Source organism: Stegostoma tigrinum, chromosome 1 (assembly GCF_030684315.1).
Source record: "Stegostoma tigrinum isolate sSteTig4 chromosome 1, sSteTig4.hap1, whole genome shotgun sequence".
Taxonomy (NCBI): Eukaryota; Metazoa; Chordata; class Chondrichthyes; order Orectolobiformes; family Stegostomatidae; genus Stegostoma; species Stegostoma tigrinum.
The window spans coordinates 51520048-51545555 of NC_081354.1; the positions used below are offsets into that span (position 1 = coordinate 51520048).

At 41.1% G+C, this 25508-nt stretch overlaps 1 protein-coding gene across 4 annotated transcripts in view; it reads left to right on the top strand.

The window, feature by feature from the left end:
- The first annotated feature begins 2169 nt into the window (after positions 1-2169).
- fhip1aa (FHF complex subunit HOOK interacting protein 1Aa) overlaps positions 2170-25508 on the top strand; it is a 159147-nt gene continuing 135808 nt past the window's right edge. Inside the window, exon 1 of one of the 4 annotated variants that reach the window (XM_048526956.2) lies at positions 2170-2481. The gene's annotated coding sequence lies outside the window, so the exon portion shown is untranslated. Of the gene's footprint in view, positions 2482-2678; positions 3244-3356; positions 3403-23319; positions 23397-25508 lie in introns of those variants that run through there. The other 3 variants (XM_059645280.1, XM_048527045.2, XM_048527144.2) reach the window with 3 other exon arrangements.

Below are 25508 nucleotides of genomic sequence, written 5' to 3' on the forward strand. Positions count from 1 at the left end.
ACCAGATCCCCACTTGGCCTCCTCTTCTCCAAGGAAAACAAACCCAGACTATCCAGTATCTCCCATAACTGAGACTTTTCATCCCAGGAAACATCCAGACGAATCTCCTCTGCACCCTCTCGAATGCAATGATGTCCTTCTGACAGTGTAGCAGTCACAATTGGACACAGTAGTCATCCAAGCCCTAACCAATGTTTTATGAAGTTTTAATAAGACTTCTTTGCTCCTGTATTCTCTGCCCTGGCTAATGAAGGCAAGCATCCTGTATGTATGTATCCCTACCTACCTGTGCTGACACCTTCAGGGATTTATGGGCTTATACACCAAGGCCCCTTTGTTCCTCACTACTCCCTAGGGACCTATCATTCATTATTTATATTCTTCCCTTATAAGACTTCCCAAAATGCATCACTTCATACTTACTGATATTAAATTCTGCCTTGCTCCACTCAATTTACTAGACTGCAGCCTGAGACCATCATCCTCCATATCAATACCACCAATGTTCATGTCATCTGCAAATTTACTAATTATACCTTTGACATTCACATTCAAGTCATTAATGTAAATAACAAACAGCACGAATCCCAACACCAATCCCTGTGACATACTGCTAGTTATGGGCTTCCAACTGCAAAAACAATCCTACACAATCACTCTTTGCCTCTTATGTGAAAGCCAATTTTGGATCCAGTTTGCCAACTCACCTTGGATTCCATGGGCATTTATCTTTTGAACCATCCTTCCATGTGGGACTTTGTCAAAGGCCATACTGGAGTCCATGTAAACCACATCAACTGCACCACGCTCATTAATATATTTTGTTACCTTTTCAAAATCTCAATTAAATAAATCAGACAGGATCGTCCTCTAACAAATTTGTGTTGACTATCCATGATCAATCCTTGCTTTTCCAAGTATTGATTATTGTTGTCCCTCAGAATTTTTTCCAATAATGTCCCTACCATTGACATTAAACTGACTGTTCTTTAATTATCTGGCCTATCCTTCTTAAACAAAGCAACCACATTAGCGATTCTCCTATCATCTGGCACTTCACCTGTAGCCAGCAAAATATTAAATATCTCTGCCCCAGCAATCTCCTCCCATAGCCTGGGATATATCCCATCACACGCTGAAGATTTGTGTACATATACACCTATTAAAACATCTAATACCTCTTTATTAATCTTGAAATGTTACCTCACCACTGCAAATGAAATCCTGGCTATAGTGTTTTTCTCCTCTGCTGATTTATTTAAGACCTCATTCTACACACAGATTTTCTCTTTGGTCTCTATTAGTCCTACCCTTTCCCTGTAATCCTGTATATTAATACTAATAAAAAGCCTTGGGACTTTTCTTAATCTGATCTGACATAGATATTTAATGGCCCCTATTTACCGTCTTAATTTCCTTTTTAAGCAACCTCAATTCTCTATATCCCTCATGTCCCTCAGCATCCAGGGTTCTGTAGTCCTGCTGCACTTGCCCTTCAATCTTAGAGGAATACTGCAGGCCTGAATTCTCACTGTACTACCTTTAAATGACCCCCACTTTCCAAATGTAGACTTCTTTGCAAGTTGCTCTCCCAAGGCTATGTTTGCCAGATCTTGTCTACTGATATTGAAATCAGCCTTTCGCCCCAATTTAGACAGTAATTTCTGCACAATCCTCATCCCTTTTCCTAATTACTTTGAAACTTACAGAGTTATGGTCACTGTTCACAAAGTAGTCACCCACTCAAACTTCACAACTTGTCCTTTGTGAGCCCAGTCCCAGGGTCTGGCACTGTCCTCGCTGAGCCCAGTTTCAGTGTATAACACAGACTCAGCTGAGCCCAGTCTCCAGGGTCTGACACTGTCCTCGCTGAGCCCAGTTTCAGTGTATAACATAGACCCAGCTGAGCCCAGTCTCCAGGGTCTGACACTGTGCTCGCTGAGCCCAGATTCAGTGTATAACACAGACCCAGCTGAGCCCAGTCTCAGGGTCTGGCACTGTCCTCGCTGAGCCCAGTTTCAGTGTACAACACAGGCCCTGCTAAACCCAATCTCCATATCTGCTTAGTGCCTGCTGAGCCCGTTTTGACCTGAGTGTGGAGAGCAGCTTCCTCTGGCGGTAGCGGCTATCCCAGGGAAGGCTGCGCTCCAATTCTTGCTTCGGCACAGGTTACTTCCGCAACTCCTCCCACCTCGGCCTGACTTTTGCACGTCGCTCCCCACAACGTGGGCACATTACCCTCGCTCTGGGGAATTGGTGTCGCTCAGGTGCCTTCGAAAGAAGCTGCTGAAGTTGTCAGTGTTTGAACCGCGAGGAAGTGATCCAGGGCATTAGAAAGTGAGGAAAGCTCTCGCTTCCCCCACCTACCCACCCACCTGGGCTCTGTGCTCCCGCCGAGGAGAAAACGGACTCCTCCCGGCCTGAACACGCGATCTTGAGCCAGGGAAGGTGGAGGCAGTAATTTTACCGTGTCTGCTCTGGGTAAGTGTAAAATGTGTTACTTTGTTATCAGTTAGTACGCCTGAGCTGCAGATTTGAGAGTTTTAAGGCTCCTTTACTGTTTTGCGTGTTTACTCCCTCCCTCTGCTGTTAATCTAGTGGCAGAATCCTGCGTTCGTTTGTGGCTGGCTTCCGGCAGCAAGGTAACTCGATGCTTTTTTATTTACACCCCATGAGAAGGGAGTACAACACCTCCCAGATGAGTTTTAGCCGCGCCATCAGGGAAACAGGGCTATTCTCTGATAATTGTTCATGCGGCCAACTTTACTTTTTATTCCCAACTCTGCGGTCTTGTACCTATTCGTGGCGACACTTGGTTTGCTTTTCTTGTTGTACCTGTTTTGTTGGGTGTGAGCTGTATACACGGCTTATTTGACCAGATGACAATATGTTTGCAAATGTTCCAGAGGGAGCTGGGACTTTATTTTTAACAGTACCTTGTTCAGTTGCTCTGACAGTCCCGCGATTTTCCAGATGACCCGAACACACAACTTTGTTGTTTTTTTGCCTGGAGGGAACACCACACAAAGAAACGGGATCTAACTCCATGTCAATTGTTGTGAGACGCTTCTTTGCTGCAGTTTTATCACCTCCCCACCCACCCCGGGCATGCTTGGTTCGCATATATTAACAGCTTGCTGTCGGTGGGATAAACTTGGAACTTCACCAATCCCTATTCAAACCCAGGACCGGAGGAACAAAACGCAACGAGGAGCGATTTTTAAAAGACATCTATTTCCTGGGGTAAGCAGGTTGACCTGACAATTATCATGTGACGTGTCCCTTAGGATTGAGCTGGCTCTGTTGTTAAGTGAAGTGTTTTGGGACGTTACATCACTATTAACTCTTTGTGGACTGCAGCACAACCCAGAGAAAGCAGGCAACATGCTTCTGTGGCTTAAGGTACACGGCCGGAGTGTATTTATTTGTTTTTCTTTAAGTACTTCGGTATTCATCTAAAATTCTGGGAAATAGTTTTAATAGTCATGAGTGAAAGTGCCTATTTTGAGAACTTTTAGAAGTTGAATTTTTTTTTGGCTTCAGACTTGTTCTTTGCAATGTTTTGTTTTCTGTTGGAGATGCCCACAGTGTAGTGAGTGCATGTGGTGATGTGATAGACTGAAGTGGAATTGCTGAGTTTGGATTTTTTTGCTTAAAAATGTGTAATAAAACTAGGTTTCGATTTATATTACTACTGTAGTTATTGGTAGTGAAATAATCTTATTGCATTTGGGGAAGTGTACCCATGTTTGGGCTGTACTATGCTTATCATCTGAAATAATATTCAGTGGTGTGTTTGTTTTGCCATAGCTTAATGGGTTACTTGGTAGCTACAAAGGCATTCTTTTTTGGTATTCAAATGGCTCACAACTGCTGAGAAAACAGACTAGCGTTCAGTTGTAGGACAGCAATTAAGATAAAATATTTTAAAAATAATTATTTCTGATAGCTGACGGGAATACATAACACAACACTGGTGTAACTCAGAGATAGTAGGAACTGCTGATGCTATAGAATCTGAAATAACATGGTATAGAGCTGGATGAACACAGCAGTCCAAGCAGCGTCAGAGGAGCAGGAAAGCTGAAGAAGAGTCTCGACCCGAAACATCAGCTTTCCTGTTCCTCTGATGCTTGGCCTGCTGTGTTCATCCAGCTCTGTACCGTGTTACTGGAGTAACTCAGTGGGTCTGGCAGTATCTGCGGAAAGTGGGACAGAGTTAAGGTTCTGAGTCTGTGACTTCAGTTCTGAAGAAAAGTTGTAATGAACTTCAAAATATTCTCTGCTTGTTTCAGATTTTCAGCATCTGCAGAATTTTGCCTTATTTGCCTAATTACATATTTGTAGGCAATCCTTTTCCAATTTACTGATCTCTGCTCGTGGAAGATGTAAAAGGTGAATTGGAAATAATTACAAACAATTTCTAACAAGTACGCTTGTCATTATGTTCAAAGTTTATCTTGTAAATCTTGAATTTTACAGTGTGATGACTACATGTGAATCTAGCTGATGAAAGTGAAAATTACAATTGAGAGAGCATGCTTTCACAACAAAATAATCACTTTTTATGTTACTTTATTTTTGAGTTTATTTTCCTTTTATAGCCCCATACCAATCTGTGTAAGTGATTCTTCCAATACCCACTACCATTTGAACAACATGATCCAAACTATCCCCTTTTTGCCACAGACATCTGATCATTTTATACCACACCCTCCACCAGGATGGTGTGCAGAATGTTTGCTTCTTGCTTCGATGTCAACTCAAACATTCCCTGTCTACCACAAGCCTTTTTTGTCTGGCTGAACCTGTTTCTAAATTGGCCCGCTTCTTTTTTTGATTTCAAATTAAAACATGTTGCTATAATCTGTATCTCAATGGGAACTAAACAGCTGTTGTTTTCCCTTCTCACCATCCAGAATCCTGGATGTGTTTTCCTGGTGAAGAGGTGATTTATTTTTTTCCCCCAGTGTGGTGTATTGTCAGCACTATACATGATGTGGCCTTACCCACACTGAGGAGACCCAGCATAGCTCAGTCACTTTGCTGAGCACCTCTCTTCAGTCGATGTGACCCTGACCTTCCACTGTTTTGTCATTTTAAGTGTCTGTTGCATTCCCATTCTGACTCCTCTGCTTGGCCTCCCATATTGTCCTGACAAAGTTCAACAGAAGCTAGAGGAATAGTACCATCTTTTTATTGGATAGCTTACAGGGGTCAGACCTCAATATTTTGACAAATAGCAGATGACGGTTGTGATCCTCATGTTGCTTTTACACCTTCTCTGGACCTGTTATTTGTTTACTTATCGTTTTACAATGCCTTTTTGCCTTGCAACATTGTCCCTTTTATTATTTAAATTATTATGCCTTCCAACATAAGCGTAGGCTTCTGTTCTTCCCTCGTCTCTATCTACGTTCCTTTATTTGACCTCCGACCTCTGTGTTTGATTAAAATCTGTTACAAAAGTTGGATTTTCCTGTTCTGACTCAAGTAAGTTGCAGACATGAAGCATTAACTCTTGATAACATTGTTGCCTGACTTGCTGACTATTCACAGTATTTTGTTTATTTTATTAAATGTTGCGCTTGATCAGTGATGTGACTGAAAAGAGTCAACTGGTAACGTTTTATTCATGACATTTTCAAAGAACTTTCTGTCAGTGGCGTGTTCAAAAATTGCCAATGATGTTGCACAGTTGCTTGTACTAATGTTAAGAATCTCATTCTTTAATTTAGAAGTACTGGCTTGTTTTAACTACTTGAGCATCCTATCATGCATGATAAAACTCAACACAAACAGCATTTCTATAGTGCTTTAAATGTATAAAATGACCCCAAGGTATGTCACAGAAGGGGTGGCAATGAATTTCATGAACTTTGGAAAAAAAAGGAGATTGGAGATGATGTGGTAGGTAGCAAGTGTGGAGGGGTCAAAGGCGGATACTTTGAGGAGATAATTATTTTGTCAGAGAGGATAACGTTACCTTTGAAGATGAAGCGATACAGTTAACATGGAGATCAGGAAGGGACCTGGAGTCGTCAGCCGTTTTGTGTGGATAGCGTGGAGAGGAAAGCGGGGATTCTCCAAGTGCATTTCAGAATTTCATGCTGAGCCGATCATGGAAATGTGGAAAACAACCTATAACATTTTCTGAAGAAGCGTTCCAACCTGAAGCATCAGGCTTTCCTGCTCCTCTGATGCTCCTTGGCCTGCTGTGTTCATCCAGCTTCACACTGTTATCTCAGATTCTCCGGCATCGGCAGTTCCTACTATCTCTGTAACTCTGGCTCTCAGTTTTAATCCCAACATCATTGTTGTTGCAATATATGCTGTTTATCTTTTCCAGATAATGGATTTGCCATAGTGTCCTCACTGGCTGAAAAGGAGGCCACTCAGCCAGTCTGCTTGGTTCCACATGTTAGCCTTGTGTTCAACTTTGAAGCTCATGGCAAGAGTATAATGAAGGAGAGAGAAGTTAGATTAGGCTTTGGATGAGATGGTGCTGGAGCTACATGTTTGAGAGACATGTTGAGTTAAGGGAAAGACAGAGTACAGGAAAGAGATTGAGTGCGTGCTGAACAGCATGGTATAAAGACAATCTCTGCATCAACAACTGCAAAATCAAGGAGCTGGTCAGTGATTTCAGGAAACTGTATGGAGGCCATGCCACGGTTTGCATCAGTGGTTCTGAGGTGGATGGTCAAGAGCATCAAGTTCCCAGGAGTGATGATCACCAATAATCTGTCCTGGTCCACTATGGTCATGAAAGCACAGCAGCACTTCTACTTCCACAGGAGCCTAAGGAAATTCTTCATGTCCATAAAGATTCTTGAATTTTTGTAGACACTACGCAGAAAGCATTCTGAGTGCATCACAGCAACTGTTCTTCCCAAGAGAGAAAGAAACTACACCAGAGTTGTGAACACAGCCTAGTCCAACATGCAAACCAGCCTCTCATCCACTGACTTTGTCTGTGCTTCTCACTGCCTCAGGCAAGTAACCAACATAATCAAAGACCCCTCCCCCTCTAGCTATACTGTTTTCCATCCTCATCCGTTGGGCAGAAGATATGACAGTTTGTATACACGTATCAACAGATTCAAGACAGCTTCTTCCCTGCTGTTCTCAGACTTTTGAAACCTGTTCTGAGGAAGGGCCACTGGATTTCTGTCTGATTTCTCTCTTCAGATGCTGCCAGACCTTCTGAGTTTGTTCAGCAATTACAGTTTTTATTTCAGATTTACAGCATCCGCAGTTCTTTCGGTTTTTCTTTGTTTTAACTATCATCAAAACCTGCCATAGGAATATAGTGGCAAGGAAAGGCCATTCAGCTCTTTGAGCTGGTTCTATCATTTAACTAGATTATGGCCGATCTTCTACCTTAATGCTACTTCCTCACACACTTCCCCCATATCCCTTGGTATTGTTAGTATCAGGAAATCAATGCATCTTGATCCTTAATATGTTCAGTGGCTGAACCTCTACACCTTCCTGGGTTAGATATTCTGTAGATTTGTTGTCTTCTAGGTAAATAGATTTCTCTTCATCACAGTCATAAATGGCCAACCAAATGTTCTGAGACTGTGCCTCCAGTTCTAGACCTGTAGCCGAAACATCTTTCTACTTTGTTGAGCTCTGAGGAATCTGTCTCTATGGAATCACTCTTATTCTCTAAACCCTAATACAGGTCCAGACTCCATCCACCATTCTGGGAATCAGTCTGGTGAATCTTCGTTACTCCAGCTTTCTGCCAACTATTGTATCACATCTGATGCTAATACTGAACAAGTTCAATCCTAGAGTGAGATCATAAGTTGTACATTTCATTTTCTTTTTGTTTACCATGGAGGTTTAGTTACTGAACGAACTCACAAGAGACTGCCAAGATGCTTTTAGCAAAGAGAATAATCAAGTTTACTATAGAAAAGATAAATGTAAACTGTTAGATAGTACAAGAACTATCTGAAGCAAACTTATTGCAAGTATTGGAAAGAAAGATTCAACCCTTTTATTCCTACAATACCCTTATTATCACGCAAACCCCAGTAACACAGCACCCATGCTAAAGCTCCATGTTCAGCTGGTGCAGCCGTAACTACTTCCTTTTTGGCAATTTCTGCCATATCTTGATGCTTTTTTAAAAAATCAGTTAATGGTGCTTCTTGATTCCTTTTTAAGAAAGTTTCCAACTCAGCTCACTTATTTCTTAACCCTTATTAACTTCATGCTTGAACAGCTTTGTCTGATGTCATCCTCTACTTCACCAGCACAACATTCTGTTTCTGATTTATTTTCTAAGCATCCCCAGCATTTCTCCTCTTCTATCCTTGACTGTTTTCATTGTTTTTTTGGAGACAGCTAAACTCACAGCACCTCTGTTGTTATGAACATATTGGTCCAGATACTCTGAGTCAGGATCCTCTAGAATTCCAGATGCAGCAGACTGTGTGGGAATTGGCCATGAAATTGAAGATTCTGAGGGGTAATTCCCCTGCGTCTGGAACTCCTTGTTAAGGTTAGACTTCAGAGGAGTCTGCTTCCATTAAGTTAATAGGTACACAGGAAAAGTTAGGTGGTTTTAAATAAAAAGTCTGACTCCTACGCACACAGACACAGGTGCTGACAGAGGCACATGCTCGCTCACTCTCTCTCCTTGTATACTTAGCTTTTTACAGCTTTCGAAAAGTCTAGCTGTGCTGCTGGACGATAAAATGTAAAAACACTCCAAATTCTGCAGAAGGGGAGGTGTTTTGACTTTCTCGGACGGTCCCTCACAGCAACTGAATTGATTTCAGGTACACTCTCTAATCCTGATTCCTTCGACAGTGTAATTATGGCGAGAAATGCAGAGCTCAATACTAACGTGGAAGAAAGGGAATGGAAAGGAAAGTTGGACTGCGACTGCAACTGCTGTCTGTCTGTCTGTCTGTTTCTCTTGGTTGTCCAGCTCAGTCAGCAAACACCGGAACAAATATCTTATTGGGCGCTTTGGATTAATTCCTCTTGGGAAGATAGGGGTTTAGTGGTGACATCGTTGGGGAAGATAGGGGTTTAGTGGTGACATCGTTGGACTAGTAATCCAGAGCCCTTGGCTCATGTGCTGGGACTGTGTTCAAGTTCCACCCAAATCTCAAATCATGAAATTTTTAATTCTGTAAAAATCTATAATTTAAAAAAAACTAGCCTAACGGAGACCATAAGATCACTGTTAATTGTTACAAAAACCCATATGGATCACCTAATGCCCTTTTGGGAAGGAAATCTGCCATCTTTACCTGTGACTCCAGATCCACAGCACTGTGGTTGACTCTTAATTGACAATGGGCAATTGGGAATTGGTAATAAACGCTAGTCCAGTCTATGATGCCTGCTTCCCATGACTGATTTTTTAAAAAATGCTGATTTTAGCTCACTGTTTAACTTTAATTTCGGACTTTTTTTTGGAAAAGAAAACAGGTCGGACTTTCACAGAACTGAAAGTAAAATCCATTTTTTTCACCACTTTAGGACGTAAATTTCGAAACTATATTCTGAACCGTCCTCACATAAATACATCCTTTCTTAGGTAAGGAGATTAAACTGCACAGAGTACTCGAGGTGGAGTCCTATCAATTTGACTCTGTTAGCTGTGTGTGGGAGAATTATTTTTTTCAGTGTTGGTGGAAATATTTTTGTTGTGAAATGTGCTTGGAAATAAATGGAAATTTAAGTCAAAGTTTTTGCATCACAACTAATTGAGAGAAGAAAATACAAGGACTTCACCAGTGGGTGATGGTGAAGATGATTAATCTGCAGTCTTAAAAGTCACAATGTCAACAACACTTACAAGAGTAGTGTTTCTGGATGGCCCTCTATCTTCTTTTTGTTTTAGAGACCAGATGTTCACCAGATGCTGGCCTTGGATACAGTTCCTCTTCTGGTAGATATTCCTTTGATATAGCTGCCCATAAATTTCTGTGAACAGTCCAGGTAGAATAGTGGTTGGGTTAAAATAAACTGCAGATGCTAGAGATCTGAAACAAACATAATGCAACATTGCTGCAGAACCTCAGCAGGGCTATCAGAATCTGTGGGAGAAAGCTGAGTTGACATTTTGAGTCCACCAACCCTTGTGGTTATATTACTGGGCTACTAATCAGGAGGCCTGGCCTAAAAAACCAGAGAGCATGCGTTTCAATCTCACACCAAAGAAGTTAAAACATTTAAGGAAACCTTTTGGGCGTTGCTGTTTTCAAATTAATGGAATTGTGCTCCTATCCACACACCATACACCAACTAATGCCAGCAAACCTGACTCTTCTGCACTGGAGGGATTCTATGAACGATGAGTTGAAGCAGTCAGGCACACAAAAAATTAGTATGAATTTTTATATGAATATGCAAAAAAAAAATCTGTCTGTATGTATGAATACATGGACAATCAGAACTGAGAACTAGTCATGGCACAGTACTAATCATGTCCTCAGAAGAAGGTGGAAATCATATTGTTAAACAGTAAAATACTTTGCTATTAAATGTCAGTTAATTCATTCCATTGACATCAATGACGTCCTGTTCAGTTTAGAGCTTCAGTATGTACTTGCTCATGATTATATGGGGGCTGCACTTTATAAATCCAGCCTCAGTATGTGAGGAGTGTTCATGTAAATTCAGATAAATTACAGTTAAAATATTGCTGATTGACTGCAGCTCTTTTTGTTATACTAGTCAGGGATTGGGATCTTGAGGCTGCAGAGAGAAACATAAAGATTTGTGTTTCTCATGAGCTGTCACCTTTTCCCAAGGTGGTGTTAAGATAATGGAGCTTGATGTGTAGCTGAGGGTAGCAAATTGGAAACAGACAGATGTATTGTTGAATCTTGCCTTCAGTGTGAGCATCACTTCCTTGCTCTCCTGCTCAGTGGCCTGCTCCTCAAAAGGATTTATGTCAGATATCTGCCATCTCCCCATCCCACCAGCTGCAGTCTGTGAATGTTTGAGTTTATTGTGAATGTTCTCCAGTGGCAGGTGAGAAGCATTAAGACGGGTACAAGGGCACAATGCCTGCTTTGGTAGAGGTGTCAGGCCCTAGGGCTGTGATTGTCCATGTGCATTCTAAGAAGAATGTGGTATAGGGGAGTTGGGCGTTAAAGGCTTCTGAATGAAAGGTAGTTTGTTGTCAAAGAGCTATATTTGAAATGATGTTTGTGCCCAAGATACCTGTACCAAAGAAGACCACTCTCAGTGGTTTCTGATGTCTCTGCTTTTCTTGAATTTGTGATTATCTCCCATTCTGTTCTGATGCTGATCTATACATCTAAGGTTTTAGAATAGATTTGTAGCTCGGATGATGGATTAGTTGGTTGGCTTGCTGAGCTGGCTTGTTGTTTCGCAGATGTTTCATTACCATGTTGGGTAACATCATCAGTGCGGCCTTCGATGAAGCGCCGTTGTGTCAAGCTCTGTGTTGCTGATGGCTTTCTCAGTGGAGTACCACATTTCTAGGAACGAGGTACAAGCAAAGCAGAGACAAGCACAAGAATTTCCAAAAGCATGGCACTCCACAACAAAAGCCATCAACAAACACATAGAGCTCGACCCCATATACGCATCACTGTGAAGGAAAGCTGGGAGTCAGGTAATCCAGCTCAACGGACTCCAGAGTCCAAATAACAGGCGGGAAAACACAGTGGCGCTTCATCAGAGGCTGCACTGATGATGTTACCCAGCAAGGTAACGAAACGTCTGCAAAACAACGAACCGGCTTGGCAGGCCAACCAACTACAACATGATCCATACATCATTAGTTTCACATTAAAGACTTGTGCGGAATCAAGGACACAAACACAAATGGTGGTTTCAGGAAACACCTCCTCACAAAGGCCTTAACTCTGTCAACCAGCAGGGAATCTGGCACATCCACCTAACATTTGGTTGCCTGCAGAAATTCATCACATTTGTCTGCTTGCTGCAGGATACTTTTCAAGTCATGGTCCTGACCAATAAACTCATCATTGACCCACTAAATGTGCAAACTCAAGTGTGCAAGGCAGTGTCATTGCACCAGTGCTCTTCTTCATCTTCCTTGCTGTAATACTGCAGCCCATATTCCATGAAGTGCCCAATGGTGTGGAGCTAATCTACTCAAGTCCATCAGCTGGGTTGCCTTTAGCTGCTATTCAGCCCCTGTGCTTCCTTGATATTGAAGCAAATTGCAGTTCTGTGTGTGCTCAACTCATTAGTTCAACTCCAAACTATTGCTAATGCTTTCACAGAGTCATATGAGAGAATAGGCCTTTGGTCAACCACCAGTAGGCACAGGTCCTACACCAGCCTGCCCCATTGTGCTTTACTCTCCCCTAGGCGCCAAGGTCTGTGGCCAATGTGCATCAAGTTTCATGCTTTGGGAGCTTGGTTGCAGTGAGGCCAGACCTCTATGATGAAATTTGACCATTTCCTATGTGTCAGTGCAGCCGTCAGCTGCCTGAGGATCAGAGGGCTTGTTTGATGATAAAGATCTTGTGCCAAACACCATGCTCAGTGTTATGAGCCCTACTGTCTATCTAGGAGACATGAACGTTGCAGACGAGACCTCTCCAATCCCTTAAGAAATATCACCAGCAATGCCAATGCAAAGTCCTACAAATCTACTGGCAGGATAGGTACTCCATGATCAAGCATCCCCTCTCAGGCCAACATCCCCACTGTCGAGACACTGGTTTCAGTCAATCATCTCAATTAGGTGGGCTGCATCATCCATGTGCTTTACACAAGACTCCAAAACCAAGCTCTGCTCTGAATTCTGTTGCCGTAAGTAGTTACTGAGGAGGTGGGTGGGCAGTGGAAATGTTTCAAAGATGTCTTTAAAGCAAATGCAATGCCTCCAATGACTTTGAATGTTATGACCTTGAAGTGCTCAAACACAATTTTTTTAAAGGTTGTGAGGTTTCCTGCTCCGACCGACCACTGAGGCAGTGTTTTCCAGATTCTCGCCATCCCCCACCCCCCCAACTGTGGGTGGAAATGTGATACCTCCAGACCCCTCATAACCTCTTGCCTTTCACCTGAATGTTATGCCTGCTCACCTGCTAAGTTCACCTATTTGAACTAAGGCCTGGAGTTCAATGGCCTTGGAGGAACCCAGTATTTTATTTAGCCACTTCAATATTTTTTAGTGTGTCTGCAGGTTAATTCCATGAATTATTGCTCTGAAATTTTAGGGAACAGATTAACTTTTATTTCCTGATTTTTTTTTTGTTTCTTTATTTATATTCCTTCAGAGGCCCATGACTAGAATTAAATCCTTTGGGTGAATATGAATTTATTTTGATTGATTCTAGGGATTTATGCCTATATGAGCTTTTATTATTGGTGGAAAACTAAAATAATTTGCTGTGTTATTTAAACTAGAACTGCATGAGCGTAGAAACAAAGAACTTAGCAGAAATTGCAGGCCGCTTGGTCCTTTGAACCTGCTGTATCATTTGTTGAGATCATGGCTGATCTGGTTGTGGTCTCTTCCACTTTCCTGTCTCTTGCCCGTAAACCTTAATTCACTTCATCAAAAATCTAACTTGTCATTGATTCAGCCCCCATACTTCTTAGATGTTGAAGCAAATTTAAAAGACTCCCAACACACTGAGAGGAAAATAATTTCACCTTTTTTCCTTAAAACTGAGCCTTCCTATTCTTAAATTGTATCCTAATTGTAGTCTCTTGATCAAAAGGAAGCATCCTTTCAGAATCTACCATGCCAAGTCCTCTCAGAATCCTATCAAGGCCTCTCAGGACCTTGAGAAGATCAACTGTCATTCTTCTAAACTGCAATATGTATTGGCTATCTTTCTTTGCAAACCCTTCATCTCAAGAATGAGTTAAATGAACCTTCTGTCAACTGTTTCTATTTCAATTTTATCCTTTTTCCAAGTACAGTCTAAAACTACACATGGTACTCCACACGAGATCTCACCAAGGCCCTGTACAGCTGCAGTAAAACCTCCCTACTTGTATACTCCATTATCCTTGCAATAAACAGCAATACTCCATTTACCTACCCGATCAATTCCTGTACCTGCAAAACTAACCTTTTCTTGCATGTACCAGGATATAGCTCTGAATTGATCAATCTTTCTCCTTTTAAATTATGTTGTTCTTCTGTCTGGCTTGCCAAAGTGAAAAGTTCATATTTTCCTACGTTATGGCTCACCTGTCAAATGTTTGATACTCGTTTGTACCACTTTGCTGGCTCTCTACCTCTGATAAATAACTTTCTTACCTATTTTGATGGCAAAATTAGCTACCATACGATCAGTCTCCTTGTCCGAGTCATGGACATAGAATATGAATAGCTGAGGCTCCAGCACTCGACACGGTGGCAATCCACTAGTTTTCCTTTATATTCATTCATGGGATGAGGGTATTGCTGCTGAGGGCAGCATTTATTGTGGATTTCTACTTGCCTTTGAATAATAGTGAGCTGCCTTCTTAAACGACTGCAATTCTTGGGTGGTGTGACAGTTGTTGTGCTGTTATGAAGGGACTTCCAGGTTTTTGACCAGTGATTACTGATGATATTTCTAAGTCTGGGTGGTGAATGAAGTTAAACATTGTAGTAACTGTAGTGCAGCATAAAACATTTAAAGTAAAGTTGAAAGTTAAGTTGCAGACCTTCTTGGTTTCAAGTATAAAATAAAAATATAAAGTTGAAAGATCAAACTGTGCAGTCTGAGGTGTTTAGCCAAGGAGGGTCTGCACTTTGAGGAATTCCCCTCGAGACCAGAGGTTCATGCTGGTTCCTTGAGAGACTGTTCAGCCAGGTCAAAGATCCACCTCCCCAAACTGGGAGGCTGCTATGTGGCTCTGTGCCGAGTTGAAGGCCAGAGAGAAGGCAAAAAACACAAAAGAGAGTGGGGGAGAAAAGAAGAAAAGGAAGCGAATGGAGCAGATGAGCTCTGTCTGAAGCAAACTACTTCGCTGCGATCATGTCTAACTTGTACAGTGTTGATGTTGGACATGGTTTGGGAGATAGGAGTTTCTTGTTTCAAAATTCCTACCCTCTGCCAAGCTGCTCTTGTAGCCACAGTATATTTTTGATCCTGTTCAATATCTAGTCAATAGTAAGCTCCAGGGTGTTGACAATAAGGAATTTGTTTATGGTAATGCCATTGAACATCAAAGGGTGATGGTTAGATTCATTCGTAGTCATTGCTTAGGACTTGTGTGGTGCAAAGCTTGGTTGCCAGTTATCAGACTTAGCTTGGACATTGTCCAGGCCTTGCTGCATTTGGACACGGACTGCATCAGTATCTGAGGATTGGCGAATGGTGCTGAACATTGTGTAATCCTCAATGAACACCCCTACTACTGACTTTCCCTCCGTCATTGGTGAAGCAGCTGAAGATGATTTGGCCCAGGACATTGCCCTGAGGAACTCCTACAGAGATGTCTGTGTCTTAGATGATTGACCTTCAGACGTAACTCTTTTGAGTCAAGATGACTCCATCTTGGTGGAGAGTTTGCTTCCGATTCCCATTGGTTTCAGTTTTGCTAGGGGTCTTGGATGACACACTCAGTTAAACATGGCCTTGATGTCAAGGGTAATCGCTCTCGTCTCACTTCTGGAATTCAGCTGTTTTGTCTTGGTATAGACCAAGGCTGTAATAAGGTCTGGAGCTGAGTGACACAGTTCTAGCATGCCAAGCTGAAAAAAGACCCATTTATGCCTCCTGTGTACCTCCTGGTGGCTAATCAATCATTTGTCTATGATGATATATAACGCCTTCACACTATGAACTCATCCTATGTCGGAATCTTTGTAATACGTTAGCGACTGCCTTTTTCTGGAATGCAAGAACACCACATTCACACATCTGCCTTTTATTCACCCGGTTTGTTATTCCCTCAAAATTTCTTAAAGTTTTTAATGTAATGTTCCCTTCACAAAACCACATGGACACGTTAAAGTAGACCCAAACTCCTAGCAGAATGTATAAACAGGACTATAGTAACGTTCAAACCATGAAAGTAGCAGAAAAATGGTGCGTTTATGGGCACAATTCTATTAGTCAAAGTGATGATGAACTATTGCCTACAACCATTGTAGCCTGCTGGGGTGGCACGATGGCTTTGTGTGTGTGTATTTGGAATTTGCACTTTCTCCCTGTGTCATTGTGGGAGAATGGTTTCCTCCCATAGTGCAAAGATATGCAGTTTAGGTGGATTGGCCATGCTCAATTGCCCATGGTGTTCAGGGATGTGCAGGCTGTGTAGATTGGTCATGGGAAAAGCAGAGTTGCAGGCATAACGTGTGGGAATGGATCTAGTTGGGATGTTATTTTGGATGGTCCGTGTGGAATCAGTGGGCTGAATGGCCTGCTTTTTCGCTGTAGGGATTCTATGGTTTGGTGTAGATAGACCCACAATGCTGTTGGGGAGGGAGATCCAGGATTTTGATGAAGTTAAAAGTAAGATAATGAATATGATTATGGAACAAATGCAGTTCTAACATCAAAATGTGTAATGATTCATAACAAGAAATTAGCAAGAAGGATAATTGGAACCTAGTAAATGTTACAGGTTAAGTCTCATTGGAAAAAGGGGTAAGGTGCCAGCAGGTAGATGTATCCATTCAGGATAACTTGATGATGGTAGACAAAAGGATGAAAGTAACCTTTAAGATGGAAGGTTAAGAAGGGATTGTTCCATGCTAACAGGGATATTGCACAGACAGCCTGGTAGGAGAATGGTTTGTACATGAAGAAATAGGTTCACAAGTTATGAAATTATGAAACAAACATACAATAATGAAGGTGAATCAGAGGAGAAAAAAGAAACAGGCACGTAGGAACACCAGGGCAATAAGTTACTGCAATATATTTTCAGAGAACAATCGAGTGGGATTTATGTAAGGTAAGTGCCAAAACAATGGATTGGAGGGATAATGATTTCGAGATAGAGAGAATGTAACCAAGGAAATAAACTGCAAAGAAATATAGACAACAAATGCAACATCATTGTGCACGTTAGACTTTAGGATATGTGTACTGTACCAAAAACCAAGCACAGACTCATCAATAATTAAACATGATGAATAAAATGGAAGCTTTGCATCTATGTAACTTGTTACTTGACCACTGGATGTTTTGACGCGCTTTTGGTGAATGAAGTGCTTTCAAAGTCTCGACGTTGTAATGTGGGAGATGCGGCAGTTCATTTGCACTGAGGGAACTTCCACCAGCGATAGTGGATAACCACGGAGATAATTTATTGGGTAAGGTTATATGGGTATGAATACTGGCCATGAGGCAAAATGCAGCTCCTGTTCTGTTCGAAGTAGTGCTGTGGCACAGTTTGCATCCACTCTAGACAGTGGCCTTGGTTTAATGTCTCATCAGAAAGACTGCACCTCTGGCACTTCACATCTCACTGTGCTACCCTTTAAGTGTCAGCCTCAATTTCAGTGCGCAAGCTGTGGGGTAGACTGGGAACCTTTATATTCGAGAGCCAATTGTGCCTCATACTAAGAAGCAGCTGACACACTTTGACGGTTACAAAAATGTCAATATTGAGCATCATACAGAAACATAGAAATTGTGTAAACTGGAGAAGATAGATATACAATGGGAACATAAACAACAAAAGGAAATATGATGTTGACAAAATGTGCAATGTTGACAAAGTAGATCTACAATGTTTCCTTATGGGGCAATCTCGAATGAGAGGTCATAGTTTTAGGATAAGGGACAGGTTTAAAACAGATGAGGAGGAATTGCTTCTCTCCCAGGGTTGTAAATCTGTGAAATTCACTACCTCAGAGTGTGATGGGTGCTGGGACAATGAATAAATTTAAGAAGGAGATAGACAGACATTTTAAATTAGTAATAGAGACAAGTGTTCTGGAGAGTGGGCAAGAAAGTCGAGTTGAGGCTGAGATGAGATCAGCCATGTTCATATTTAATGGCAGAGCAGGCTTAAGGGGCTGAATTTGCCTGTCCCTCATGGTTCTTGTGTTGGGATAGATATTAGACAAAGCAAAGAATTAAACAACAAAATTAAACTGTCAAGGAACATGAGATAAAATGAATTACCCTGCAGACCATAAGAAAGGAAAATCAGAATGGAGATCAGGCCACTGAGCGATACACAAGCATATTTCCACAGGCAGTGACAGTGAAATTGAATAATTACTTAGAAAATACTAAGGCAAAGGAGATTAACGGGATGGATGTAACGTTAGAAGGCAAGAGGTTAAAAAAAGCATTTAAGATAAAATGCATTGAGATAATAGATAAACTAATCAAATTCTTAGAAGATAAATCATGTTGTTTCAGTGGCAACTAAAATGAGCAAGGGAAGAGGCACTGCTATTTAAGTACAGAGTGGTAGGAAAGGTTGTGGATTCTTTATTCAAAAATGTAATTGAAAAAAAATCTACAAACCAAAAATACCATTAAAGAATAGTTAATGGATCAAAGCAGAATGCTAAACTTAACCAACCATTTGACTTTTGTGATGAACATGATGTAGGTAGACTAAGAGCTTAAGGTAGCATGGTACATGTGAATTTTCTTGAATCATAGAAGGCCCTTGATAAGATGTAAAACAAAGGAATCCTAACAAAGGTTACAGTGTGCTGAGTCCAGGAGCAAGTAGCAGAATGATTACTGACTGAAAAACAGAAAACGAAGGCATAGTGTTAAAGATAGTTACTCAGATTAGTGGAAGGTGGGAAGTTAGTGTTCCACAGGGGATCAGTTTGCATTCCATATACTCTGACCATGGTCATGAATCTACTAAGACCTTGTCAAAAAGTCTTTGAAAATCCAAATTTGCTGTCTCTGCATCAAGTATGAGCTTTGGTTTTGAAATCTGTGCTAACTACTTTCTTTCTTTATTTTGAACCCAGGGATATAATATTTTTCTGTGGGGCCAGAAGATCTGGGATCTAGCCCTACATGCCACAAAGGTGTGTTGTAACATTTCTGAACAGGTTGATTTAGAAACATCTATAATAAACTTTTCTTTTACATTTTTGAGTGAAGATTCCATTACTTTTCCTGTTGCCAATGTTAAGTGAATACGTTCTTAGAATGCATTCAGGAACTATGTCTTTTCACTAATGACAAACAACAGATCAGTTGGTGCAAAAAGCATAACTGCATTACATGGGAAGCTAGATAAGTACATGAGGGAGATGTAACAGAAGAATGTGCTGCTGGGTTTATGCGGAATAGAATGGGAGAAACTTTGTGGGGAACATAAATACTGGAATAGAATAATTGGGCTGAAAAGCCTGTTCCTGAGCTTCAAATTCTGTGACTTTGGAAAATGAATATGAACGTGTTAATCCTTTCAACAAGTACTATCCCAGGAATACCACTGTCTCAATATGTGGCCTCCTCTTCTTTTTTTTTCTTTGCTTCTTTCTTGTTTTTTTTTCACTTTGTCCTCCTCTCTTAAAGCTGTGGAAAAATGTTAACCATTAACTTGTGTGGGAGCAGCAGTTGGCCATTCAGCCTTTTGTAACTGTTCTGCAATCATCTACCGCAGTGGTACTTTCCTGCACTTTCTCCATGACCCTCATAGTTATTAGTCTTCAGAAATCTATTGATTTCTGTCTTTAGCTAGCTCAGTATTGAACTTCCATGCTCTCAGGGATAGAGAATCCTAAAGATACATCAGCCTTTGAAGAAATACCTCTCTGTGTCAGTCTTAGCTTGTCCCTTATTCTAGATTATGTTCCCAGTTCTAGAGTTAACAGCCAGGGCGAAATTCTGATTTACACCCATCCTGTCACGCCGTCTAAGAATTTTGTAAGTTCCAATGAGATCATCTCTCATCCTTCAGATCCAATTTCTCATGAGACAATCCTGCCAACTTAACCTCTGTTGCACCCCTTGCTGTGGGAAGAATATCCTCCCTTAGAAGACCAAATCTGTGCATTGTATTCCTGGTGCAGTCTCACCAAAGCTGTATACATTTGTATCAAGACATATTTACTCTTATACTCAAATTCCCTTGCTATGAAAGCAAATGTGCCATTTGCCTTTCTTACCAGGTGTTACAACTGCATGCATCTTTTAGTGACTCGTGAACAAGGATCCAGGTTCTTTTTGACAACAATACTTTCCAACCTCTCACCCTTGAACAAATATTTCACACTTATTCGCATTACGCTATGTCTGCCATATTTTTTGTCCGACCTATTCAAGCTTGTTGTAGCCTTCTTGCATCTTCCTCACAACTTGCATTGTCATCCAGTGTTGCGTCATAAGCAAATTTGGAAATATTGAAATTGGTCTGTACATCCATATCATTTTACATAATTTGTGTACAACTGTGGTCCTGGCCCTAATCCTTACCTACCTCATTAATACCAGTTTGGCAACCTGAGATAGATTAGTTACTTCTTAATCTCTGATTTCTGTTTGTTAACCAATTCTCAGTCCACATTAATATATTGCCATCAGTGTCATGAGCTCCAATTTTACTAACCTGTGTGAGACACTGTCAAAAGTCTGCTGAAAACCGAAATGCTAGGCATTCACCTGTTGTTTCATCTATGCTACTGTAACATCCTCAAAAAATTCCAACACGTTTATCAAACAAGACTTCGCCTTCATATATCCATGACAAATTTGCCCAATTCTTGGTTATTTTTAAACTATTCCATTTCCACATCTTTCTTCTGTAATAAATTGGCACATTTTCCCTACTACTGATGATACATTAATAAGCCTGTAGTTCTCCATTCTCCATCTCCCTCCCTTCTTAAATTGTTACATTTCCATCTTCATATGAGCATGGTGGCTCAGTGGCTAGCATTGTTGCCTCTCAGTGCCAAGGACACGGGTTCAATTCCACCCTCTGGAGACTGTCTGTGTGGAGTATGCACGTTATCCCCGTGTCTGCGTGGGTTTCCTTCGTGTGCTCCGGTTTCCTCCCCGTAGTCCAAAGATGTGCAGGTTAGTTGGATTGGCCATGCTAAATTGACTGGAGTGTTCAGGGATATGTAGATTAAGTGTGCTATTGGGGGTGGAGGGGGAGAGGAATGGGTCTGTGTGGGTTGTTCTGAGAGTTGGTGTGACTTGTTGGGCCTGTTTCCACATTGTAGGGATTCTGATTCCATGGTTCTAGTCCGCAAGAATTTTTCTGTAATCCATAGAAATAATGGATGCATTGATGAATATAATTCATTATTTCTATAATCACCTCCTTTAACACTCTGGGGTGCAGCTTGTCAGGTCACAGATTTATCAATTTTCAATTCAGTTAACTTTTCGAAAAGTTATGTCTCCACTATTACAATTTCCATCTATGCTGCCACACTTCTATGACTTACTGCATTTTGCCTCGCTGTTAGGTAGTCATGGTCAAGTCAATCTTGTTTAAACCCTCCTGAACAGCAGTTAAATACCTCACTGAGAATATTAGTCCCAGTTGGGTTGCTGAGATGCAACCTGCCTGTCTCTTACAGGCCCATCTGCCCAATAATCTATCCCAGTACCTCTGAAATCTAAAGTGTTCCCTCCTACTGCAATTCTCCAGCCACATGTTTACTTCCTGTGTTCTCCTATTCCCATGATCATTAACACATGACACTCACCTTAGCTTATCCTCAGAATACTGTTTTTGAGATCCTACTTCTTCTTCACTTTCCTAGCTCCCTAAAATCTGCCTTCAGCCCCTCCATGATTTTGTTGACCCTGGCCCCAGGGAATCAACATATTGTCATGCAGAAATGCCTGCCTGTTCCCTAAACCAACACATTCCCTCTCAATTATGCTTTTCCACACTTCCTACTTCCCTTTCTGTCCAACTTAGCCAGGTGTAGTGCCACAGGCTAGGCTTTTGCAGTACACCACTGAGGAACCATCCTCCTCAACAGTATCCAAACTGGAAATCCGATTACTGAGTAAGACTGTCTTGGGGACACCTGCACTACTCACCTGGCTTCATTAAATTGTTCAGTGTCCACCCATTCCATATGTGGCTTCATGCTCCTATGGTGTGACCAGCTCCTTAAGCATGCTAACCATGTAGTCATGTGCTGTGCGGATGTACCTCAATAACCGTGGCTACAGCTTGAGGTTTGAAATGCAGAGCTCCGGGTTGTGCAGCTGCTGACGCTTTCTGCTGATGTGTTCCTCCAGCACAGATTGTGCGACTGTAACTTCTCACATGTCACAGGCTGGATGTTCCACTTGGCTGAGCTGTCCTGTCATATCTTAACTTTACACATTATTTATTTTAAGTAGAATAGTTTAACACTTACTTATCAACTAGTCCCTTCTACTACCTCAAAGTAGGAACCCAATATCACAGGTTGAAAAGAAAGGAGAAAAAAAAGCCTCATCCCCTCTCTCCTACTTCTGTGAAAGCCCCATTCACCAAATTCTGTTGCAAGCTGCACCGAAATATCGGTTTATTATCTTTGCAGCTAAACTGTAGTAGGCTGATTGCACTAGTTACTTAATGAACCAATATGCTTCTGACCAGTAAAGCTTTCATTTACACGAACTTAAAAGAGAGAGTTTCTACCTAACTGAGTTTTGCTTCTCTCACATACTGCATTTGCCCATCAAAACAATTGCCACAGTTGTAAAAAAATCTTTCCAGTTTTGTTTCACTGCATTCTGCTATTTCTATGCAATGAAGAAAGTCCATTCTTTGCTGTGTATTGTGATGTTAAATGCTCCAGCCCCTGGAACTTTAATTATTTAATTTGGTAATTACTTACTTTGATAACTCCTAACATCGATCAGAATGCCAGTTGTTGCTAAAGCACATGACTGTTTGCACGTTACAATAACGTGCCTAGTTTTGATTCACGTTTTATTATGTTCAAATTAATTTATGCTAGATTGCTGGAATTTAATCATTCACTGTTTAGTTCTCTGCACTGCATTGAAAAAGAACGCATAGTTATAGTTGTTTGAAATGCGTTATGCATGTGTTGGAATTTAACAGTGACCGGAAGAAAACTCACTTTATTGTACATTTGTCATGAGCCGAGGGAGGCTTCAGGCAGTTGTTAATGTGACCCTGAAACACTGCTCAACATTGTTACTGGGTTGGAAAAAATCCTTTAACTTGGCTTCATTTCACGTATTAGTATCTGAATCCAACATGCCAGATGGTATTCCAGCCGATCAGAGAAGGAACATATTTGACCTGAGAATAGAATTGATATATCTCTGCCAAGACAATTCTCTAATGTTTTCTAATTCCTATATCAGAAGGGTAACCCTGTTGGAGAGGAACAATGTGTGTCTGTATATGCTTGTATGCAAACTTGTGTGAAAAACACAGTGACTTGAGGGACTGTGTAAGTGTAATTGAGAAGAATCTCACCACAATTGTGTATTTTGATGTGGATAGTGATTATCAGCAGCAGTTTGCTTGTGAGCATTAAGGTAAGACTTGGGGATTAATTTTCTAACTCTGGGAAGCTGATGTTGTTGTTGGTGGTGCATATGAGAAGCTTGAATGTGCACCATACATGAATTACCCGGCCACTTCCTTTTTAATGTGCTACGCGGAGCTGAATTTCCAACATAGAATTCACATTTAGCAGGAGAGACGCTCCATCACATTGTGAAATCATAAAATGGCCCCTTTGATTTTGTGCAGGCTTCGCTTTTTAGCCAAAGTCATTTGGATGATAATCAGAATCAAGAAATTTGACTGATTTTATTTTTGCCCCTCCACTTTTCTGTCAAGCCAGGGACAATAATACTTGAGAGTACTGCAGAACCATCAGGCAATGTGTTGGTGTACATTTTAAAGATGTAGGGATAGAAATGAGCTACTCAACCCATCGAATTCACTCCTTGAATTAAAGAATGTTATACATAAATGAGTGCCTTGAAAACGTACCATTTGTGAGCCTTTTCTGAATAATTTATTTGAAGTTTCTGTTTTTGATGCATTCCACAGTTTGAAAGTTGAAAACAGTTGAGTCCATTTCTTGAAGGAATGTAGATACCCTGCCAGCTTGCTTTCTGAAAATATTATTCCAGTCATTATGGTTATTTGGAGACTTAGAAAATATTGTTAACTTTCCTTGAATTTCAAAAAAAATGTTGATTTGGCCAAAACACATCTTGTGAAGCAGTAGGGAAGAGGGGCTGTAGAATTCACGAATGTTCTGACTGTCAAGCTATTTCAGCACGACCTAAATGAAGTGTAAAACGTTGATGCCACAGGAAAGATCAGATGGTGATTAAAAATAAACTATCCTATTGCAATCATTTCAACAGAACAATGAGGCAAGGTCAGTGGGATGGAGGAATGTTTTATCCTGCACACCCAAATTCTCCCACACTAGTGCAAAAAGCTGTTAGACTTATGCCAAGGTCTAACATGGCAGACTGGTTAAGAAGCTAAGACCCTATGGGATACAGGGTAATTTGGCAAATTAGATTCAAAGCAGACTAGGTGGCAGGAAGCAGAGTGTGATGGTCAAAAGGTGTTTTGTGACTGAAAACCTGTATCCACTCAGATAACACCGAAATTAGTGCTGGGTCACCTTTTGTTTGTAGTGTACATTAATTGTCTAGACATAAGTTTGTAGATGACATGAAATTTTATGTAGTAAATAGTGCAGAGAAAAGTCTTAGACTGCAGGATGATGTAGGCAGGCTCATCAGGGGGGTTGAACAGTGGCAAATGGAATTTAGTTATGAGAAGTGTAAGGTGATACGTTTTGGGAGGACAAACATAGCAAGGGAGTATATGTTGAATGGTGGGGAATAACAGAGGATTAGAGGAACACTGATGTACATGTCCACAGAACTTTTAAGGCAACTGGGCAGGTGGATAAAGTGGTTATGAAGGCACGTGGGACACTTGCCTTTATTACTCAAAGTATTGAACACGAGCAAGGAGGTTGTGATGGAGCTGTATATGATGTTAGTTAAGCCACAACTGGAGTAGTATATTCTGGTCAGCACAATATAGAACGGAAGTGATTGCACTAGAGAGGGTGCAGAAGAGATTTCTCAGGATTCTGGACTTGTGAATAGAGGCATAAAGTGCAAAAACAAAGAAGTTTGAATTTTTACAAAACACTGGTTTAACCTCAACTGGAATAATTGTGTTTAATTCTGGGACACAATTCTTTTTGGGATTTTTATGACGTCTTTAGAGGGGGTGTGCAGGAAATATTTCCAGGAGGGGCGTGATTTCACTTGTGTAGACAGTTTGGGGAACCTGGAGTTTTCCTTGGCGATGGTTGAGAGGAGCTTTGAAGGAGGTGCTCAAATCTTAAAGAACGGAGGGACTCAAGAGCAGTATTGCTAATGGCAGAGAAAACCAAAATTGCTGGGCTTTAATTTTAAAGTGGTTGGCAAATAAAAATCAATTTCATTATGCTCCAGAATTTAGTGCTTGTGACTGTGATTTGGGCAGGTTCAGTTATGGCTTTTAAAGGGAATTTGATAAGCACCTGAAGAGACAAGATCTGTAGAACTGTGGGGTGGGAAATGGAAACTGGAAGGAACTGCCTTACTCTTGGGGAAAGCCAG